Source organism: Pan paniscus, chromosome 21, assembly GCF_029289425.2.
Source record: "Pan paniscus chromosome 21, NHGRI_mPanPan1-v2.0_pri, whole genome shotgun sequence".
NCBI lineage: Eukaryota > Metazoa > Chordata > Mammalia > Primates > Hominidae > Pan > Pan paniscus.
In genome coordinates, this window is record NC_073270.2 from 4457614 (window position 1) to 4478355 (window position 20742).

At 38.4% G+C, this 20742-nt stretch overlaps 1 protein-coding gene across 3 annotated transcripts in view; it reads left to right on the top strand.

Moving 5' to 3' along the window:
- Window positions 1-20742, top strand: part of ATRN (attractin) — a 176958-nt gene that overhangs the window by 20134 nt on the left and 136082 nt on the right. The gene's annotated exons all lie outside the window — the stretch shown is intronic.

A 20742-nucleotide genomic window follows, 5' to 3' on the forward strand; every position in this document is an offset into this window, starting at 1 on the left:
CACTTGCAAACTATTATTAAATCTTGTCTGTTCAACCCCCAAAACTTACCTAAGTATCTGCTGGTATTCTTTTTTCTTCATTTGTGGGTAGAAGCAAGATTGTGTAGGTCTTTGTAGTCTTAAATAACCATAAAAAATTTCTGGAAAGTGTAAGGTTGTATGCAAATAAAAGGTATCAGATGGCTAAGAGGAGTGGAGTTAAATATCAGGATCCTTAAACTTCTTTTCTTTATCTTGCCCATTGCCTTTTCTTTTCTTTCATTGCTATATATTTACGTGGACTCTTTCAAAGAGATTATAGTTACAGAGACCTGATAGCCAACAGGTTGAATGTAAGCCTTATTTGTGCTTATTTTTGCCTAATATTCAGGGCCCTGTGAGAGATTCTGGTTGTTGAATATACAAGAAGGGTTGAGAGCATATTCTAGATAGGGGAGTGTGTGTGTGTGTGTGTGTGTGTGTGTGTGTGTGTGTATCCGTTCTCTGGGCAGGGAGGGGAATATGGTAGGAGCAAAAGCACAGGAGAGGTAGGAGTGGGCACTGAGTGTCTGGGGGACCATGAGAATTGGCTTCGCAGGTGAGAGGAGAAGGATTGACATTCTTAATAGTTAATGTCAGGAACAGGAGGAGTTCAGACTTCATTCCACAGTCTGTGCAGAGTTATTCTAAATATTGACAAGGGTAGTGACATGGTGACATTGGTGCTTTAGGAATGTTGTTCTGCTATAGGGTGCTTAGTAGGCTTTGTGGTCTCAGAAGCTGCTGAAGGTAGCCAGAGGTGTTGGCAATAAGACTACCATGAATTGTTTTTGAGCTTGGGGTAGAGTGGGAATGGAGGTGAAGGAATACACCTAAGGAAGTCTTTGATGGCAGTTATATCATAAATTGTTCATACATGTGATGAATGGGATATCAAGTACAGGAAGAAACTAACAAAACTCATACCAACATTTTGCGCATGGGAGAATGGGGCTATTTTATCATTTCGGGTGGACTGTAGTTGAATGGGAAGAGATAATTCTGCCATAAGATCAGGGTTGAATTTTGTTGGTTCTGGAACTCAGTTTTTGCTGCTGTACTGTCCAGAGAGAGAGAAAAATAGGGAGAGAGAGAGGCACGCGCGTGCGCGCGCACACACACACGTAACTAATATATATAAATACATATATATGTGGGCATATATTATTTATTTATGTATATATAATATAATATACTATATAGATAATATATAATTATCTATAATTATGTAAAATATATTATAATTGTATATTATCTATAATTATATAAAATATATAATTATATATGTATTATAGATTATATATTACATATAATTTAATATATATAATATATATACATATGTAGGTACGTTTGTGTGTGTGTGTGTGTGTGTGTATAATTAAAAAAAATTTTTTTAGAGACAGGTTCTCACTCTGCCACCAGGCTGGAGTGCAGTGGCATGATCTATAGCTCACTGCAGCCTTGACTTCCTGAACTCAGATAATCCTTCCACCTCAGCCTCCTGAGTAGCTAGGACTGCAGGTGTGTGCCATACCACACCTGGCTAAATTTTTTTTTTTTTTGGTAGAGATGGGGTCTCACGATGATGCCTAGGCTAGTTTTGAACTACTAGCCTCAAGCGATCCATCTGCATCGGCCTCCCATAGTGTTTGGGATTACAGGTGTGAGTCACTGTGCCCAACCTATTTTTATTTTTTTGTAGAGATAGGGTCTCGCAGTGTTGCCTAGGCTGGTCTCAAGCTCCTGGCCTCAAGCGATCCTCCCAGCTCAGCCTCCCAAAGTGCTGGGATTACAGGCATGAGCCAGTCTGGCTAGCCTGAGTTTTAATTTAGAAAAACATGAACAACCTGTATATGGCTGCTGTAAACCAATGGACTTTCTTTGTTCTTGAACCAAGCTAGGCATCCACACGGCACCTATTCATCTGAGGGGATAGAGTCAGTGTTCAGATGTCTTTGAAAGAAAGGTCCACCTGCAGTTCTTTAGCTTCTGAAATGTTTTTTTTTCCCCATACTGTCATGGATACACATGAGATTGTTCTGGACTTCCTTTATAGTAAACTTTGCTCTTAATAAGACCTTGAAAATTTTCGTTGTTGCAAAACTGTGTTAGAGATTATACTGTTATTTATTAGGCAACAAATGTTACATGAATATCTATGATGTTTTAGGCACTGGCGAAAAAGAGGTGAATGAGATATGTTCTTTTTTTTTTTTTTTTTTTTTTGAGACGGAGTCTCGCTCTGTCGCCCAGGCTGGAGTGCAGTGGCGCGATCTCGGCTCACTGCAAGCTCCGCCTCCCAGGTTCACGCCATTCTCCTGCCTCAGCCTCCGGAGTAGCTGGGACTACAGGCGCCCGCTACCACGCCCGGCTAATTTTTTTGTATTTTTAGTAGAGACGGGGTTTCACCGTGTTAGCCAGGATGGTCTCGATCTCCTGACCTCGTGATCCGCCCGCCTCGGCCTCCCAAAGTGCTGGGATTACAGGCGTGAGCCACCGCGCCCGGCGAGATATGTTCTTGAGAAAATCTTGGTAGTGTAGGGGGCAGAGATTATTCTCTATAACAGTAATAATCAAACCACATGATAAGTTTACCACGGAGAAGGCATTAGTTAGCTCAGCACTGAAAACTTGGGGCACAGGTTCCCAGAGCTCCAAGGGACATTTGAAGTGAGATCTGAAAGGTTGGTTAGGAAAAAATAAGTTATTCTAGACAGAGAAGTCAGGCTGTGCTGAGCCACGAAGACTTAATGCAGGTGAGTTGAGGAAGAAATACATAGTCAATATTGCCACAATATGGTCTGCTCAGTCTGGGGAGCAGTGGCTAGTGATGGCGCAGGAGGGGTAAGTTGGGGTTGGATTGTCACAGACCTTGCATGTTGTGCTAAGGCATGCAAAGGTTTCCAGGCAGGTTTTGACATGATCAGATTGCCCTTGGTAACATTATAAAGAAGATGACAGGTGGCTCTGCAAAGAAACTGTCCAGACAGGGGAGCTGGACTGAGCCACAGTTAAGAGACTGTTGCAGTAGACTAGACTAGGAGGAGGAGAATTTGAATTAGAGCATTGGCGTTAGCAGGAGGATCAAAGAGGGAAAAAGATGAGATTGGTTTGTAGGCTGAATGAATGGAGGTGAAGGTAAAGAAAGAGTCAATAATTTTTGGAAGATAGGGTAGATGACAAAGTTGTTTAAAGAAAGCATAAAAGAAGGGGATTTAATGACTTAAATTTTTGATATAGGGAATATAAGTCTGAAACATGGGTCTAGCCTTGAGCTGGAAATACACCTTGGGCAGTTAGCAACATAGAGATGGTAGATGAAGCCATGGATGCAGATGTAATTACCTGTAGGAGTATCATGGAGACCTTGATCTAGCCAGGACAATTTCAGGGACAGCCCAGGATTTGAGCAAAGGACTTGTCCATTGCTTTTATTGAGTCTTTCAAGGTTGATGATTTATTATTGTTTAAAAATATGAGGGAGCCATATTATGGTTGTTTTAATTATCCTTGTGGATGGGTATAGTAGAATGTCCTAAATATTAAAACATATAGCATTCATTTATAATGTTATTTATAATAGTTGTAGCTTTATTATTATTTTTAATAATTAGGACAAATGCTTAATATTTTACATTTTAGATCACTAGTATGAGTCAATATTCATGATGAATCTTTTTCTTTGTATTTCTTTCAAATTTAAGAAATTAGATCAAAATTTTCTGATAGAGATGAAACTTTGGAATGCAGAAATATTTTTAGTATTGGTGCCAAAAATTTAAGTCACTTACTTTAACACTTAGAAATTACAAGATCATATATGGAAAGTTTGTTATTGGTTTGGTGTATTAGAATCATTTGTGGAGCTTTTAAAGACACCAGTGCAGTGCTGGATTCCACTCAAGAGGGGTTTGTGTTAGGGCCACATCATCTGTATTTTTTAAAGCTCTGTGGATATTTTGATGTTAATCTGAGAACCCTGTATCAGGGGTTTGGGTAGGGGCTTTGTTAGCATATTTTGTGTCTTGCTTATTTAGTTAACCTTTTTGTTTAAAGCTGTTAAAGCAAAGGCCAGAATACCAGCAGGTTAGCGATTTGGTCATCACAGTGAAACCATTTGAATTTTCATGTGAATTTAAACTATAAAACAAAATTCAATAGCAGTTCAGTCTGGGCTTGTATCATTAAAGGGCTGGTTAAATAAAATATGACTTGTTCACAGAGCAGAGTACTATGTAGCTATAAAAGGGAAGGAGGAATAGCTATGTAGTACTGTGGGGGAGAATATATTGTTAAATGAAAAAAAAAACCCACTGTAGCAGAACAGTGGTATTGTGCACTGTCATTTTTTAAAGAAAGGGGATCTATAAATCTATAAACATATATTTTTGTGCATATATATAAACACACCAATGGAACGATAAACCAAAAACTAATAAAAATGATTAAGGAGAGAGAGGGAATGGGGTGGATAAAACAGGGATGGAGGCTAGACTTCTGAATGTACTTTATTTTGTGGATTACATTTAGAACCATGCCAATGCTTTACCATATTATAAAATAAAAATAAATTAAAATGAGAGAAAAAGGCAATCTCTAAAAATCAAGTTCATCCTTTCAAAAAACCAGCTCCTGGATTCATTAATTTTTTGAAGGGTTTTTTGTGTCTCTATTTCCTTCAGTTCTGCTCTGATTTTAGTTATTTCTTGCCTTCTGCTAGCTTTTGAATGTGTTTGCTCTTGCTTTTCTAGTTCTTTTAATTGTGATGTTAGGGTGTCAATTTTGGATCTTTCCTGCCTTCTCTTGTGGGCATTTAGTGCTATAAATTTCCCTCTACACACTGCTTTGAATGCGTCCCAGAGATTCTGGTATGTTGTGTCTTTGTTCTCGTTGGTTTCAAAGAACATCTTTATTTCTGCCTTCATTTCGTTATGTACCCAGTAGTCATTCAGGAGCAGGTTGTTCAGTTTCCATGTAGTTGAGCGGTTTTGAGTGAGAGTCTTAATCCTGAGTTCTAGTTTGATTGCACTGTGGTCTGAGAGATAGTTTGTTATAATTTCTGTTCTTTTACATTTGCTGAGGAGAGCTTTACTTCCAAGTATGTGGTCAATTTTGGAATGGGTGTGGTGTGGTGCTGGAAAAAAATGTATATTCTGTTGATTTGGGGTAGAGAGTTCTGTAGATGTCTATTAGGTCCGCTTGGTGCAGAGCTGAGTTCAATTCCTGGGTATCCTTGTTGACTTTCTGTCTCGTTGATCTGTCTAATGTTGACAGTGGGGTGTTAAAGTCTCCCATTATTAATGTGTGGGAGTCTAAGTCTCTCTGTAGGTCACTCAGGACTTGCTTTATGAATCTGGGTGCTCCTGTATTGGGTGCATATATATTTAGGATAGTTAGCTCTTCTTGTTGAATTGATCCCTTTACCATTATGTAATGGCCTTCTTTGTCTCTTTTGATCTTTGTTGGTTTAAAGTCTGTTTTATCAGAGACTAGGATTGCAACCCCTGCCTTTTTTTGTTTTCCATTTGCTCGGTAGATCTTCCCCCATCCTTTTATTTTGAGCCTGTGTGTGTCTCTGCATGTGAGATGGGTTTCCTGAATACAGCACACTGGTGGGTCTTGACTCTTTATCCAATTTGCCAGTCTGTATCTTTTAATTGGAGCATTTAGTCCATTTACATTTAAAGTTAATATTGTTATGTGTGAATTTGATCCTGTCATTATGATGTTAGCTGGTTATTTTGCTCGTTAGTTGATGCAGTTTCTTCCTAGTCTCTATGGTCTTTACATTTTGGCATGATTTTGCAGCGGCTGGTACCGGTTGTTCCTTTCCATGTTTAGCGCTTCCTTCAGGAGCTCTTTTAGGGCAGGCCTGGTGGTGACAGAATCTCTCAGCATTTGCTTGTCTGTGAAGGATTTTATTTCTCCTTCACTTATGAAGCTTATTTTGGCTGGATATGAAATTCTGGGTTGAAAATTCTTTTCTTTAAGATTGTTGAATATTGGCCCCCACTCTCTTCTGGCTTGTAGAGTTTCTGCTGAGAGATCAGCTGTTAGTCTGATGGGCTTCCCTTTGTGGGTAACCCGACCTTTCTCTCTGGCTGCCCTTAACATTTTTTCCTTCATTTCAACTTTGGTGAATCTGACAATTATGTGTCTTGGAGTTGCTCTTCTCGAGGAGTATCTTTGTGGCGTTCTCTGTATTTCCTGAATCTGAATGTTGGCCTGCCTTGCCAGATTGGGGAAGTTCTCCTGGATAATATCCTGCAGAGTGTTTTCCAACTTGGTTCCATTCTCCCCGTCACTTTCAGGTACACCAATCAGACGTAGACTTGGTCTTTTCACATAGTCCCATATTTCTTGGAGGCTTTGCTCGTTTCTTTTTATTCTTTTTTCTCTAAACTTCCCTTCTCGCTTCATTTCATTCATTTCATCAACAAAATTGATAAACCGCTAGCAAGACTAATAAAAAAGAGAGAAGAATCAAATAGACGCAATAAAAAATGATAAAGGGGATATCACCATCGATCCCACAGAAATACAAACTACCATCAGAGAATACTACAAACACCTCTATGCAAATAAACTAGAAAATCTAGAAGAAATGGATAAATTCCTCGACACATACACTCTCCCAAGACTAAACCAGGAAGAAGTTGAATCTCTGAATAGACCAATAATAGGATCTGAAATTGTGGCAATAATCAATAGCTTACCAACCAAAAAGAGTCCAGGACCAGATGAATTCACAGCCGAATTCTACCAGAGGTACAAGGAGGAACTGGTATCATTCCTTCTGAAACTATTCCAGTCAATAGAAAAAGAGGGAATCCTCTCTAACTCATTTTATGAGGCCAGCATCATCCTGATACCAAAGCCAGGCAGAGACACAACCAAAAAAGAGAATTTTAGACCAGTATCTTTGATGAACATTGATGCAGAAATCCTCAATAAGATACTGGCAAACCGAATCCAGCAGCACATCAAAAAGCTTATCCACCATGATCAAGTGGGCTTCATCCCTGGGATGCAAGGCTGGTTCAATATATGCAAATCAATAAATGTAATCCAGCATATAAACAGAACCAAAGACAAAAACCACATGATTATCTCAAAAGATGCAGAAAAGGCCTTTGACAAAATTCAACAACGCTTCATGCTAAAAACTCTCAATAAATTAGGTATTGATGGGACGTATTTCAAAATAATAAGAGCTATCTATGACAAACCCACAGCTAATATCATACTGAATGGGCAAAAACTGGAAGCATTCCCTTTGAAAACTGGCACAAGACAGGGATGCCCTCCCTCACCACTCCTATTCAACATAGTGTTGGAAGTTCTGGCCAGGGCAATTAGGCAGGAGAAGGAAGTAAAGGGTGTTCAATTAGGAAAAGAGGAAGTCAAGTTGTCCCTGTTTGCAGACGACATGATTGTATATCTAGAAAACCCCATTGTCTCAGCCCAAAATCTCCTTAAGCTGATAAGCAACTTCAGCAAACTCTCAGGATACAAAATCAATGTACAAAAATCACAAGCATTCTTATACACCAACAACAGACAAACAGAGAGCCAAATCATGAGTCAACTCCCATTCACAATTGCTTCAAAGAGAATAAAATACCTAGGAATCCAACTTACAAGGGATGTGAAGGACCTCTTCAAGGAGAACTACAAACCACTGCTCAAGGAAATAAAAGAGGATACAAACAAATGGAAGAACATTCCATGCTCATGGGTAGGAAGAATCAATATGGTGAAAATGGCCATACTGCCCAAGGTAATTTACAGATTCAATGCCATCCCCATCAAGCTGCCAATGACTTTCTTCACAGAATTGGAAAAAACTACTTTAAAGTTCATATGGAACCAAAAAAGAGCCTGCATCACCAAGTCAATCCTAAGCCAAAAGAACAAAGCTGGAGGCCTCACACTACCTGACTTCAAACTATACTACAAGGCTACAGTAACCAAAACAGCATGGTACTAGTACCAAAACAGAGATATAGATCAATGGAACAGAACAGAGCCCTCAGAAATAACACCGCATATCTACAACTATCTGATCTTTGACAAACCTGAGAAAAACAAGCATTGGGGAAAGGATTCCCTATTTAATAAATGGTGCTGGGAAAACTGGCTAGCCATATGTAGAAAGCTGAAACTGGATCCCTTCCTTACACCTTATACAAAAATCAATTCAAGATGGATTAAAGACTTAAACGTTAGACCTAAAACCATAAAAGCCCTAGAAGAAAACCTAGGCATTACCATTCAGGACATAGGCATGGGCAAGGACTTCATCTCTAAAACACCAAAAGCAATGGCAATAAAAGCCAAAATTGACAAATGGGATCCAATTAAACTAAAGAGCTTCTGCACAGCAAAAGAAACTACCATCAGAGTGAACAGACAACCTACAAAATGGGAGAAAATTTTCGCAACCTACTCATCTGACAAAGGGCTAATATCCAGAATCTACAAAGAACTCAAACAAATTTACAAGGAAAAACAAACAACCCCATCAAAAAGTGGGCGAAGGACATGAACAGACACTTCTCAAAAGAAGACATTTATGCAGCCAAAAAACACATGAAAAAATGCTCACCATCCCTGGCCATCAGAGAAATGCAAATCAAAACCACAATGAGATACCATCTCACACCAGTTAGAATGGCAATCATTAAAAAGTCAGGAAACAACAGGTGCTGGAGAGGATGTGGAGAAATAGGAACACTTTTACACTGTTGGTGGGACTGTAAACTAGTTCAACCATTGTGGAAGTCAGTATGGCGATTCCTCAGGGATCTAGAACTAGAAATACCATTTGACCCAGCCATCCCATTACTGGGTATATACCCAAAGGACTATAAATCATGCTGCTATAAAGACACATGCACACGTATGTTTATAGTGGCACTATTCACAATAGAAAAGACTTGGAACCAACCCAAATGTCCAACAATGATAGACTGGATTAAGAAAATGTGGCACATATACACCATGGAATACTATGCAGCCATAAAAAATGATGAGTTCATGTCCTTTGTAGGGACATGGATGAAATTGGAAATCATCATTCTCAGTAAACTATCACAAGAACAAAAAACCAAACACTGCATATTCTCACTCATAGGTGGGAATTGAACAGTGAGAACACATGGACACAGGAAGGGGAACATCACACTCTGGGGACTGTTATGGGGTGGGGGGAGGGGGGAGGGATAGCATTGGGAGATATACCTAATGCTAGATGACAAGTTAGTGGGTGCAGCGCACCAGCATAGCACATGTATACATATGTAACTAACTTGCACATTGTGCACATGTACCCTAAAACTTAAAGTATAATTATAATAAATTTTTAAAAAATTAAAAAAAAATAAAAATAAAAATCAAGTGCATATGGAATAAGTGAATGTATATTAAGTTATATTATATATAACTAAATATGTTTAGTTATATATAACATATAACAATGTATGTTTAGTTATATATAACATATAACAATGTATATTTAGTTATATATTATATATAATTAAATGTATATTAAGTTTGAGGCTGAAGCACATGATCTTTCAAATGACTTTGAAACATAGTAATTTGATTATACATTTCTAGAGGGACATATCCTCAAGGACAAAGAACTGCAAAAATATTGTAAACTGTTTTTAGTAATCGTATAACTGGTATTATTGGTATTGTTCTGGAAGCATGCATTGTTAAGTAAAACAAATGGATAATTATATTGGATTGGTGCTCTGGATTTTGGTGTGGAAAAGAGGAGATACAAAGGTAGAAACAGAGAAGTTGTTGATTAAGGATCTTGGGATCATAAATTTGAGTTGGAGATGTCCGTATGAACTCATGGTATTTTTTCTTTATTGAAAATGTATTTTCTGTTTTTCTCTGCTGGAAAATCCCAGAAAGCAACCTAGGTAGCATTGAGCACTTCTAATGCCAGACTCTGTTCTGTAAATACTAATTCCCACTACAAGGAACTTAGGGTACCTTAGAAAAATGGCTTATTTCATGTTGGGGTCAAGAATGCTATAAGATGATCCTGGGACATCTTTTTATATCACAAAACAGGCTACTAGGGAGATTTTCATTTCCATCAGTGGTAGAATAGCTTTTTCTAAGCCAATGCTCCAACTGAGAACAACTAATAGAGAAGCTGGGAAATATTGTTTTAAAAATCTGCTTGAAGGCTTTGGAAAGTGAGCAAGGCAAAGAAAGGGACTAGAGAGACCAAAATTTTGGAGAGAAGGTAAACTCAGGGGCGAGGGCCAACTTTTGGTACAGCTTTTCCCTTGGGGGGACTGGCCGATTTGAGATGTGCAGCTAAGAGATTGAGCACAAAGTAATGGCAGAGAGACTGAGATTCTAAGCAGAGTTTTGGTGGTTATGCAGCATCGGGGGACACAGTTGGATTTCAGGGGCTGCAAAGAAAGAAGGGGCACTGGAAAATACCTCAGGCTTTTAGTTGGGAACCCTGAAGGATGGGCTACACCCTGTGCTTAAGGGTGAACTCAAAATAGATCAGCTCTTACAAAGGCTGAAGCCCAGCTTTCACATTACCTCAATCCCTGATTGGATTAAAGAGTCTGCTCCTAGCTTTGTTTGCTAGAAGCAAATGTAAATCTGTGGAGGAAGACAGCATCAAGCATTGCCTCAAGTTATTATTATAATTACTATGTATAATATTTTACAACATGTAATAAATATTTACATATTTATACAACTTAGTCTAGAATTCAATTACAAAAAGACCTGAAAATTTAAAAATTGGCTGAAAATCAAGAGAGAAAACAGATAATTGAAACAGACTCGTAGGGAGGCTTTTATTACAAATGAGATGGTATAGACTCAGTTTTCCTGCTCTTCCCTGCTAAGTACAACTCTAAATCTTGGAATTGGTACAAAAGACACCCAAAGGAGAATTCTTGAAGTTTATAAGAAGAAAGTGAACTGACTTGGGATCACAGCATTGGAAGAACAACATAGTCATAGAGCATCTTGCATCCTCCCATCCACCTAGACCCGGTGTTTCCTGACCCTCCCACCTAGCAACAGAGTGCAGGCTAGGTAGGTTGGCTCATTCCTCCCCTGAATCAAATGGAAGTCCCCCCGAAAACATCTGCCAAGGCCGACAGCATTGACAAAGGGGATCAGTTGGGAACTCTAGCCCTAATCTTAACCCTATAAGTGGTGAGAGGAAGCACATTCCTTCCTTGCCTGTCCTGAGATGTCCCTTTTCCACTGAGGCAGGTTGGCAGAACTGGTAAGAGAGACCCAACTATAGCTAGCAGTCCAGTTTGAGAAGACTCTTCTTCCCTGTGGATGTGAGATTTTCCTCTTCAGCCCAGAGACACCAGGGTGGGCACTGCCTGCAAAAAGGACATAGCCACAGCAAATGGCCTGGTCTGAGAAATCTTTGGCCATGTGGGCCTGAGCCTTTTCTCCCCTACCCAGAGATATGGGCAGGTAGGTGGAACTGGCAAGAGCAAGTGGCCCATTACAGAAGACCTCTTTGTCTCTGTGGGTTCAAAGCTTGCCTTTTTCACTCCAGTGATACTGGGGAAGCTAGGAGTAACCTAGGACTACCACACCCTCTTCCACCAAGAGACAACTGGCAGCCTGGCTCAGGGAACTTCTTTACCCTCTCAGGCAGTGCCAGCAGAGACCAATGGGAGCTCAATGGCACTAGATAAACAAAGCAGGCTAAATAACACTGCAAAGGCTCTGTAAATTAGTCTGCTATTGGAACGATAGCCTAGAAAAGTAGACCAAGATACTCTGCTAAAACTAAACAGGGTGGCTAACTGTTAAAAGATTTAATAGAAGCCTATGTTAGAGACTTCTAACATAATAGACAAAATGTTCATGATATAATAGCAAATCACTTGTCATACCATCAACAAAGGAAACCACAAACTGAATCAGAAAAGACAATCAACAGTCACCAATACAAGATGAATCAGATGTTGGAATTTTCTGACAAGGATTTTAAAGCATCCATCATAAAAATGCTTCAAAATCAATTAAAATTATCCTGAAACAAAAGATATAAAAATATCAGCAAAGAGCCATATAAAATTAATTAAAACTAAATAAATGAAATAAAAAAGCACCAAAATGGAAATTTTAGAACTGAAAAACAACAGGAAAAAAAATGCTTACTGGACAGGCTCAATAGAGTGGCAATGACAGAATCAGTAAACTTGAGGAAGGAACTGTAGAATTCACTTAATATATTGGAAGAAAGCAAACTGCAAAAAAAAATGACTTGTGGGGCAATAACAAAAGACTTAATATTCACGTAATTGAATTTCCAGAGGAAGGGAGAGTAAGTAGGTCTAAAAGAGTGTTTGAAAGAAATAATAGTGGAAATCTTACCACCTTTGGCAAAAGAAACAAACCTAAGGACCCAAGAAGCTATGCAAACTTCGTACAGGATAAACCCAGTGAAACACCAATATACATTATAATTAAACTCTTGGAACCTAAAGGCGAAGAGAAAGTCTTGAAAGCAGCCAGAGAGAAATGATGCATTACCTATAGGGAACACCAATTCAAATGGCAGTAGATTTCTCATCTGAAAACATGGAGGCCATCTGAAATGTTACATTACCTATAGGGAACACCAGTTCAAATGACAGTAGATTTCCTGTATGAAAACACGAAGAAGGACAAGACATGATATTTTTCAAGTGCAGAAATAAAAGGACTGTCAATCGTGAATTTCTGTATCTGGTGAAATTGTGCCTCAGGAACTAGAGGAAAATAGAAACATTCTCAGATAATGGATACCTAAAGAATTTGTTGCTAGCAGAACAACCCTTAAAATTGGCTAAAGGAAGTTCTTTAAGCCGAAAGGAAATGATAGTAGAAGGAATCTTGGAGCATTAGGAAGGAAGAAGGAACAATGGAAAAATAGAAATATGGGTACATAAAATAATAGACTGTCGCAGGCCGGGTGCAATGCCAACGCCTGTAATCCCAACACTTTGGGAGGCCGAGGTGGGTGGATCACCTGAGGTCAGGAGTTCAACACCAGCCTGACCAACATGGTGAAACCTTGTCTCTACTAAAAAAAAAAAAAAAAAAAAAAATTAGCTAGGTGTGGTGGCAGATGCCTGTAACCCCAGCCACTTGGGAGACTGCGGCAGGAGAATCGCTTGAAGCTGGGAGGGGGAGGTTGCAGTGAGCCGAGATTGTGCCATTGCACTCCAGCCTGGGCAATAAGAGTGAAACTCTGTCTTAAGATAATAATAATAATAATAATAATAATAATAATAATAGACTGCCCCTTTCCTCCCAAGTTTCATCAGTCCTATTTGATGATAGAATAAAAAATATAAAACCATCTAACACTAAAGATTATGATATTTAAATCAAGACAAAGGACTTAAATGGAAGTGAGGTTTCCACACTTTGTTCAAAGTGGTAAAATGTTGTTACTAATAAGCAGATTATTATAAGCCGTATGTTTCTATTGCAGTAATTGAAGTAATCACTTAAAACTATACAAAAAGATAAACTCAAAAACAATATAAACAAATCAAGCTGGAATCCGTGATGATTAATTTTAGGTATCAACTTGACTGGGTTAAGGAGGACCTAGATAGCTGGTAAAGTATTCTTTCTGTGTGTATCTGTGAGGGTGTTTCCAGAAGAGGTTGGCACCTGAATCAGTGAACTGAGTAAAGATTACCCCTGCCTAATATGGGTGGCCACCATCCAATTGTTTGAGGGCGTAGATAGAACAAAAAGGCAAATCTCATTTCTCTTCTGGAGCTGTGACACCTGTCTTCTCCTCTCCTTGGAAATCGGAACTCCAGGCTCTCTGGCCCTCAGACTTCAGGACTAGCACGAGCAGTCTCCCAGGTTCTTGGACCTTTGGCCTCAGACTGAGTTACACCACCAGCTCCCTTCGTTCTCAGGCTTTGGGCTTGTCCTGCACTGCGCCATTGGCTTCCCTGGCTCTGCAGCTTGCAGACAGCCTGTCGTGGGACTTCTCAGCTCCTGTAATTGTGTGAGCCAATTTCCCTAATAAATCCTCTCCCATATACCCAATTTGTTCTGTTTTTCTGGAGAACCCTAATATAGGACTCTAAAAAATGTTCAAGTGACCTATAAGAAAGCAAGAAGAGAAGAACGAAAGACCGAGGACTTAAGCCTTAATGTATTGATAATTAACTTAAACGTAAATGGACTAAATTTACCAATCAAAAGACAGAGACTGGCAGAGTGGATGAAGAAACATGACCCAACTATATATTGCTTATAGAAAAGTCACTTCAAATTGAATAATGTAGGTAGATAGAAAAGGATACAAAATTATACCATGCAAACATTGATTTAATAAAAAAGCAGAAATGGCTGTATTAATGTTTGATAAATTAGTCTTCAGAGCAAAGACAACTACCAGAGACAAAGAAGGGCATAATGATAAAATGCTACATTAAGGGTTGCCAGGGCACAGGGATAGGAGGTATGCTGATTGTAAAAGGGCAATATGGGGAATCCTTATAGTGTTGAAACTATTCAGTATCTTGACTGTGGAGGTAGATCCTTGAATCTATACAGGTGACAGAATTGTATAGACTTGACACACTGACACATACACATACACTCACACACACACAAATGAGTACAAGTAAAACAGTAGAAACCTGAATGCAGTTGACTTATCAATGTCAATATTCTGGTTGTGATACTGTACTGTAGTTTTTTAAAATGTTGCCATTTAGGGAAACTGGTCAAAGTGTACAAGGAATCTCTCTGTATTGCTCCTTATAACTACATGTGAGTCTGCTATTATCTCAATTAAAATTTCAGTTATTTAAGAAACAGACTCAAGGAGACTAAGAAGACGTTAAAAGTAAATGCACTGGCCTGGCATGGTGGCTCATGCTGGTAATCTCAGCACTTTGGGAGGCCGAGGCAGGTGGATCACCTGAGGTCAGGAGTTCGAGACCAGCCTGGCCAACATGGTGAAACCCTGTCTCTACTAAAAATACAAAAATTAGCTGGGCATGGTGGCAGGTGCCTGTAATGCCAGCTAATTAGGAGGCTGAGACAGGAGAACAATTTGAACTGAGGAGGCGGAGGTTGCAGTGAGTTGAGATCATGCCACTGCTCTCCAGCCTGGGTGACCAAGTGAGACTACATCTCAAAAAAAAAAAAAGTAAATGCACTGTGGGGTTCTGGATTGGATTTTGGAACAGACCAGAAAAGGCCATTAGTGGACACACACACACACACACACACACACACACACAAAAGTCAGTTTTTAGAATGATCAGAAATAGACTTTAAAATAAATGATTAGTATCTTTATTAGAATGATCAGAAATAGACTTTAAAATAAATGATTAGTATCTTTAAGAATTTATATAACAAGATCAATAATTTCAGTAGAGAAATAGAAAGTATAAAAAGAAGCATTGGAAACTAGAAATAAAATAATTGATTTTGAAGAGCCTTAGAAGAGAATTAGTTAACTATAAGATATGTTGGGAAAAAATACCTGTATAGAAGCACAGAGACAAAGGAATGAAAAATACTAGGTTGGTGCAAAAGTAAATGCGGTTTTTGCCGGGGGGGGGGGGTTTAATGGCAAAAACCACAATTACTTTTGCACCAACCTAATATTTAATAATTGGAGTTAAAGGCCGGGCACATTGGCTCACGCCTGTTAATCCCAGCATTTTGGGAGGCCGAGGTGGGTGGATCATGAGGTCAGGAGTTCAAGATCAGCCTGGCCAAGATAGTGAAACCCTGTCTCTACTAAAAAATACAAAAAAATTTTAGCCGGGCATGGTGGTGGGTGCCTGTAATCCCAGCTACTTGGGATGCTGAGGCAGAGAATTGTTTAAACCCGGGAGGCGGAGGATGCGGTGAACCGAGATCGCACCACTGCACTCCAGCCTGCGACAGAGCGAAACTCCGTCTCAAAAAAAAAAAAAATTGGAGTCAAAAAATGGCAAAAACTGCAATTACTTTTGCACATACCGAAAAGAGTGTGAATGATGTGGGACACAGTTGTAATTAGAACTCCAAAAGGAGAAAAAAAGAGTGGAGCAGAAGCAATACTTAATGAGATAATGTCCTAGAATGTTCACAAAGTGATAAGATGCTTAAAGCTGCCAATTCAGGAAATGCAACAAACACCAAACAGGGTGAGGAAGGAAAAGCATACTCAGCATTTTTGCTAACAACCAAAGACAAAGTTAAAAATCTTTTTTTTTTTTTTTTTTTTTTTTGAGACAGAGTCTTGCTCTGTTGCCAGGCTGGATCTCGGCTCACTGCATCCTCCACCTCCTGGGTTCAAGCAATTCTCCTGCCTCAGCTTCCCGAATAGCTGGGACTACAGGCGCGCCACCACGCTCAGCTAATTTTTGTATTTTTAGTGAAATACGAAAATTAGTTTTAGTGAAACGGGGTTTCACCATGTTGGCCAGGATGGTCTCGATCTCTTGACCTCGTGATCCACCCGTCTCGGCCTCCCAAAGTGCTAGGATTACAGACATGAGCCACCGTGCCTGGCCAAAGTTAAAAATCTTAACCAGTGGATTGAGACACATTATCTTTACACAAGCAAGAAAAAGGCTGGGCGTGATGGCTCATACCTGTAATCCCAGTACTTTGGGAGTCTGAGGCGGGGTGATTCCTTGAGCCCAGGAGTTTTGAGACCAGCCTGGTAACATAGTGAGACCTTGTCTCTGTTTTAAAAATTTATTTTCTTATTAAAAAAAAAAAGCAAGGACAAGACTGAAAACTACCTTCTTAATATAAACAATGGAAACCCAAACAATGGAATGACAGTTTTAAAGTGCAGAAAAGAAAATAAATGCCAGCATAGAATTGTATACCAAGAGTTGACAAACTTTCTTTTTAAAGGGCCAGGTAGTACATATCTTAGACTCCTGGGCCATGTAAGATCTCTGCCACAGCTATTCTGCATTGTTGCATGAAAGCAGTCATAAACAATCATAAGCGAATGGGCATGGCTGTGTTCCAATAAAACCTTACTTACAGAAACAGGCTACTAGTCCACGGGCTGTAGTTCCCTACCCTTCTATATCCAGTAGAAAATATACTTCAAAAATGAAGAACTAAAGATATTTTCAGATGAACAAAAACAGAGGGGATTAATCACCAGCAGCCTTACAGTAAAGGGAGTTCCGTAAGCAGAGGAGAATGACTGCAGAAGGAAATACAGAGATTCTAAGAGGAATGAGGAGCAGTGGAAAGAATAAAGTGTGGGTAAACTTACCTGAATGTTAATTGTATGCAATAATAATGTCCTCTGGGATTTAGAATATAGAATTGAAATATACACCAACAAAGCACAAGCAGCTGGTATAGGTGGATGGAAGAAGTGAAGCTTAAGGTCCTTGAATTGCCCAGGAAATGGTATAAGTACTAATTTATATTAGGCCTTGATAAATCAGGGATGCAAGTTATAATTTCTAGGGTAATCACTAATAGTAGTAAAAGTAAAGGTAATAGCAAAATAAAAGTAAATAGTAAAAGGATGCATAACATAATAGTTTATAAAGAAAAAAATGGAATAATAAGAATATTTAATCCAAAAAAAGGTAAAACAAGATAGGAAAAGGAACATAGAGTAAGTAGGCAGATAGAAAACAAATAGCGAGACAGTAGATTGCCAGTTATGTCAGCACTGGAATGAAAACTGACTCAAGATACCAGTTCAATGACAGATTTGTCTAAGTGGGTTTAGGAAAACCAATGAACTATGATACAAAACTGTACTTAACTGTAATGAGTCAGAAATATTGAAAGCAAAAGGATGGAGAAAGGTATATCACACTCTTAACCCACAGACGGCTGGTTTATGTCTATATCTGACAAAATAGACTTAAGAAGGATTGCTAGAGGCAAAATAGTAACTTTTCATAATGATGAAAGCACAGTCTACCAGAAAGAATGATTCTAAATGTGTGTGTACCTAATAATGTAACCTTATGTTATATAAAGTGAAAGATGTCAGAGGTACATGTTAACAATTTTTTTTTTTTTTGGAGACAGAGTCTTGCTCTGTCGCCCAGGCTGGAGTGCAGTGGTGTGATCTCGGCTCACTGCAACCTCCAGCCCCTAGGTTCAAGTGATTCGTCTGCCTCAGCCTCAGCCTCCCGAGTAGCTGGGACCACAGGTGTGCACCACCATGCCCGGCTAATTTTTGTATTTTTAGTAGAGGTGGGGTTTCGCCACATTGGCCAGGCTGGTCTTGACCTCCTGACCTCAAGCTATCCACCTGCCTTGGCCTCCCAAAGTGCTGAGATTACAGGCGTGAGCCACCACGCCCAGCCACAAATTTTTTATTTGTAAATAATTTTAAGCTCACAGAAAAGTGCAAGAATAAAAACAGTGCAAAGCACAACTTTGTATTCTACCCAAATTCATTGTTAACATCTCACTACATTTGCTTTATCATTCCTCACCCCTCCCTCCACATAAGCACACATACACAGATATGTGTGTGTATACATAATTTTTCCCTTTGAACCTTTCAAGGGTAAACTATATATATCGTGGCTCTTGACCCAAAATACTTTAGTATGTATTTTCTGAGAATAGTGATAGTCTTAAGAGTCTTAAGGTACAGTTTTTACCTTCAATATATTTGACATTGTACAATGCTTTAATCTACTGTTTGTGTTTCATTCTGTCAGTTGACCTGCAATGTCCTTTGTGTAATTTTCAATGTGCAGTACAGGATCCAGTCTAGGGTTAGGTATTGCATTTGATTGCCACACTTTAATCTAGAACAGAGGTCAACAAACATTTTCTCTACAGGGCCTGATAGTAAATATTTTTGGCTTTGTCTGTGTCATAGATCTCTGTCACATCTAATCACCTCTGCTGTTGTAGAGAGAAGCAGCCATTGACTATAAGTATGTGAAAGGATACAGCTGTGTTTCAGGAAAACTTTATCTGTATAAGCAGACAGCAGGCCTGATTTGGCCTGGCAACTGTAGTTTGCCGGTCCCTGATTTAGAATATTTGTACTGCCTTTCTTTTTCTTTATTTTTTGTTTTTTAATGATATTGACATTCTTCGATTAATACATTCCCCCTCTTTTAATCCAGTTCCTTATTTTGCATTTGTTTTGTTTTCCCATCATTAGATTCAAGTTACGAATCCTTGACCAAAATACTGCATAGGTGAAGGGGTGTTCTTCTTAGATCTGGAGGCATACGTTGCCCATCTGTCTGATTTTTTTAATGTTGATTTTATTCTCCTGTTTGAGGTGCTGTCTTATTTTTCCACTATATAATTACTATTTTTTTTCCTATTTGCAATCAATAAGCAGTCTGTGGGGAGATGCTTTAAGGCCATGCACATATGCTGCTGCTCATCAGAACTTCCTTCTACTTTTTAGCATCCACTGCTAATGGGAAAAGTAATTTTAATACTCTCTCAGTAGTTCATAGAACAAAAAGATTTGAAAACACTTGGCCTAATTGACATATACAGAACATTGCACCATATAGTTTCTGTATACTTCTAAATATTCATGAATCAAAGAAGAAATCACCTTGGAAATTTGAAAATGTTTTGAGTGGAATGGCAATGAAAGTATTATCTGTCAAATCTTTGAGATACAGCTAATGGCATTCTGAGAATTAAAATTATAGCTTTAAATGCATACATTAAAAAAGGTGAATATCTAAGTTTTCAACTCCAAGTAGAAAAAGCACTGTACAATATGTTCCTAAAGGGAAGAAAACAATAAAGATAAATTAGTTGAATATAAAACAGGTACAGAAGCGAGGATTAACAAAGACAAACTTTAGAAAAGACTAATAAAACTGATCAACTGCTGGAGAGATTGATAAAGGCAAAAAGAAAACAAATGACTGGTATCAGTAATAGGAAAGGGGAGATCACGGTAGATCTTAACAGACACTGACAAAATCAGGAGGATTTTTTTTAGTAGGTTTTTTTTTAATATAAGCTACATTTTCAGTTCGTTTTGTTGTATAATTTTTAAACTATATGGCACAATACAGTAAATACTCATAGGAGGTCGATAAACTATACAAGAAACAATTGGAATAAATCTGGTAGATTGTTTCTATTTAGACATTAACTCTGTTTATCATTTGAGGAATTCTCCATAGTTGTACCAGAGGTGATTGATTATTAAATTATCTATTAATTAGATACAAAATACTAATATGTTCTGTTCAAAAGAAGTCAGCAAGGCGTAGTTATCACACAAATCAACAACGAAGAAAGACATGTTTTAGGACATTTGAAAAAATCACACGTAGCTTTTTTCTTGACAATCTTAATCATGACAAAACCTGGGTTTCACTGACTAGATATGAAATGTGTGGGGCATTTGTTTACTACATGTTTAAGCATGGTTAGAACTACAATCTGAAAAACGTTTTAATTGTACAGCCTTACGATTATTTCAATCTAAATATCAGAGGAGTTAATAACGTCAATTAATTTCAAAATTATGCTTCTGTTTTTGTGAGGCCAAGTATAAACTGTTTTTGGCAAAAAGAAAAGCTAGTTTTACCTGACATTTTTTTTTTTCGGTAAGGCCTGCACTGGGTTATGTGTTCTTTTTTCTTTTATATATATATATATATATATATATATATATATATATATATATATTTTATTATACTTTAAGTTCTAGGGTACATGTGCACAACGTGCAGGTTTGTTACA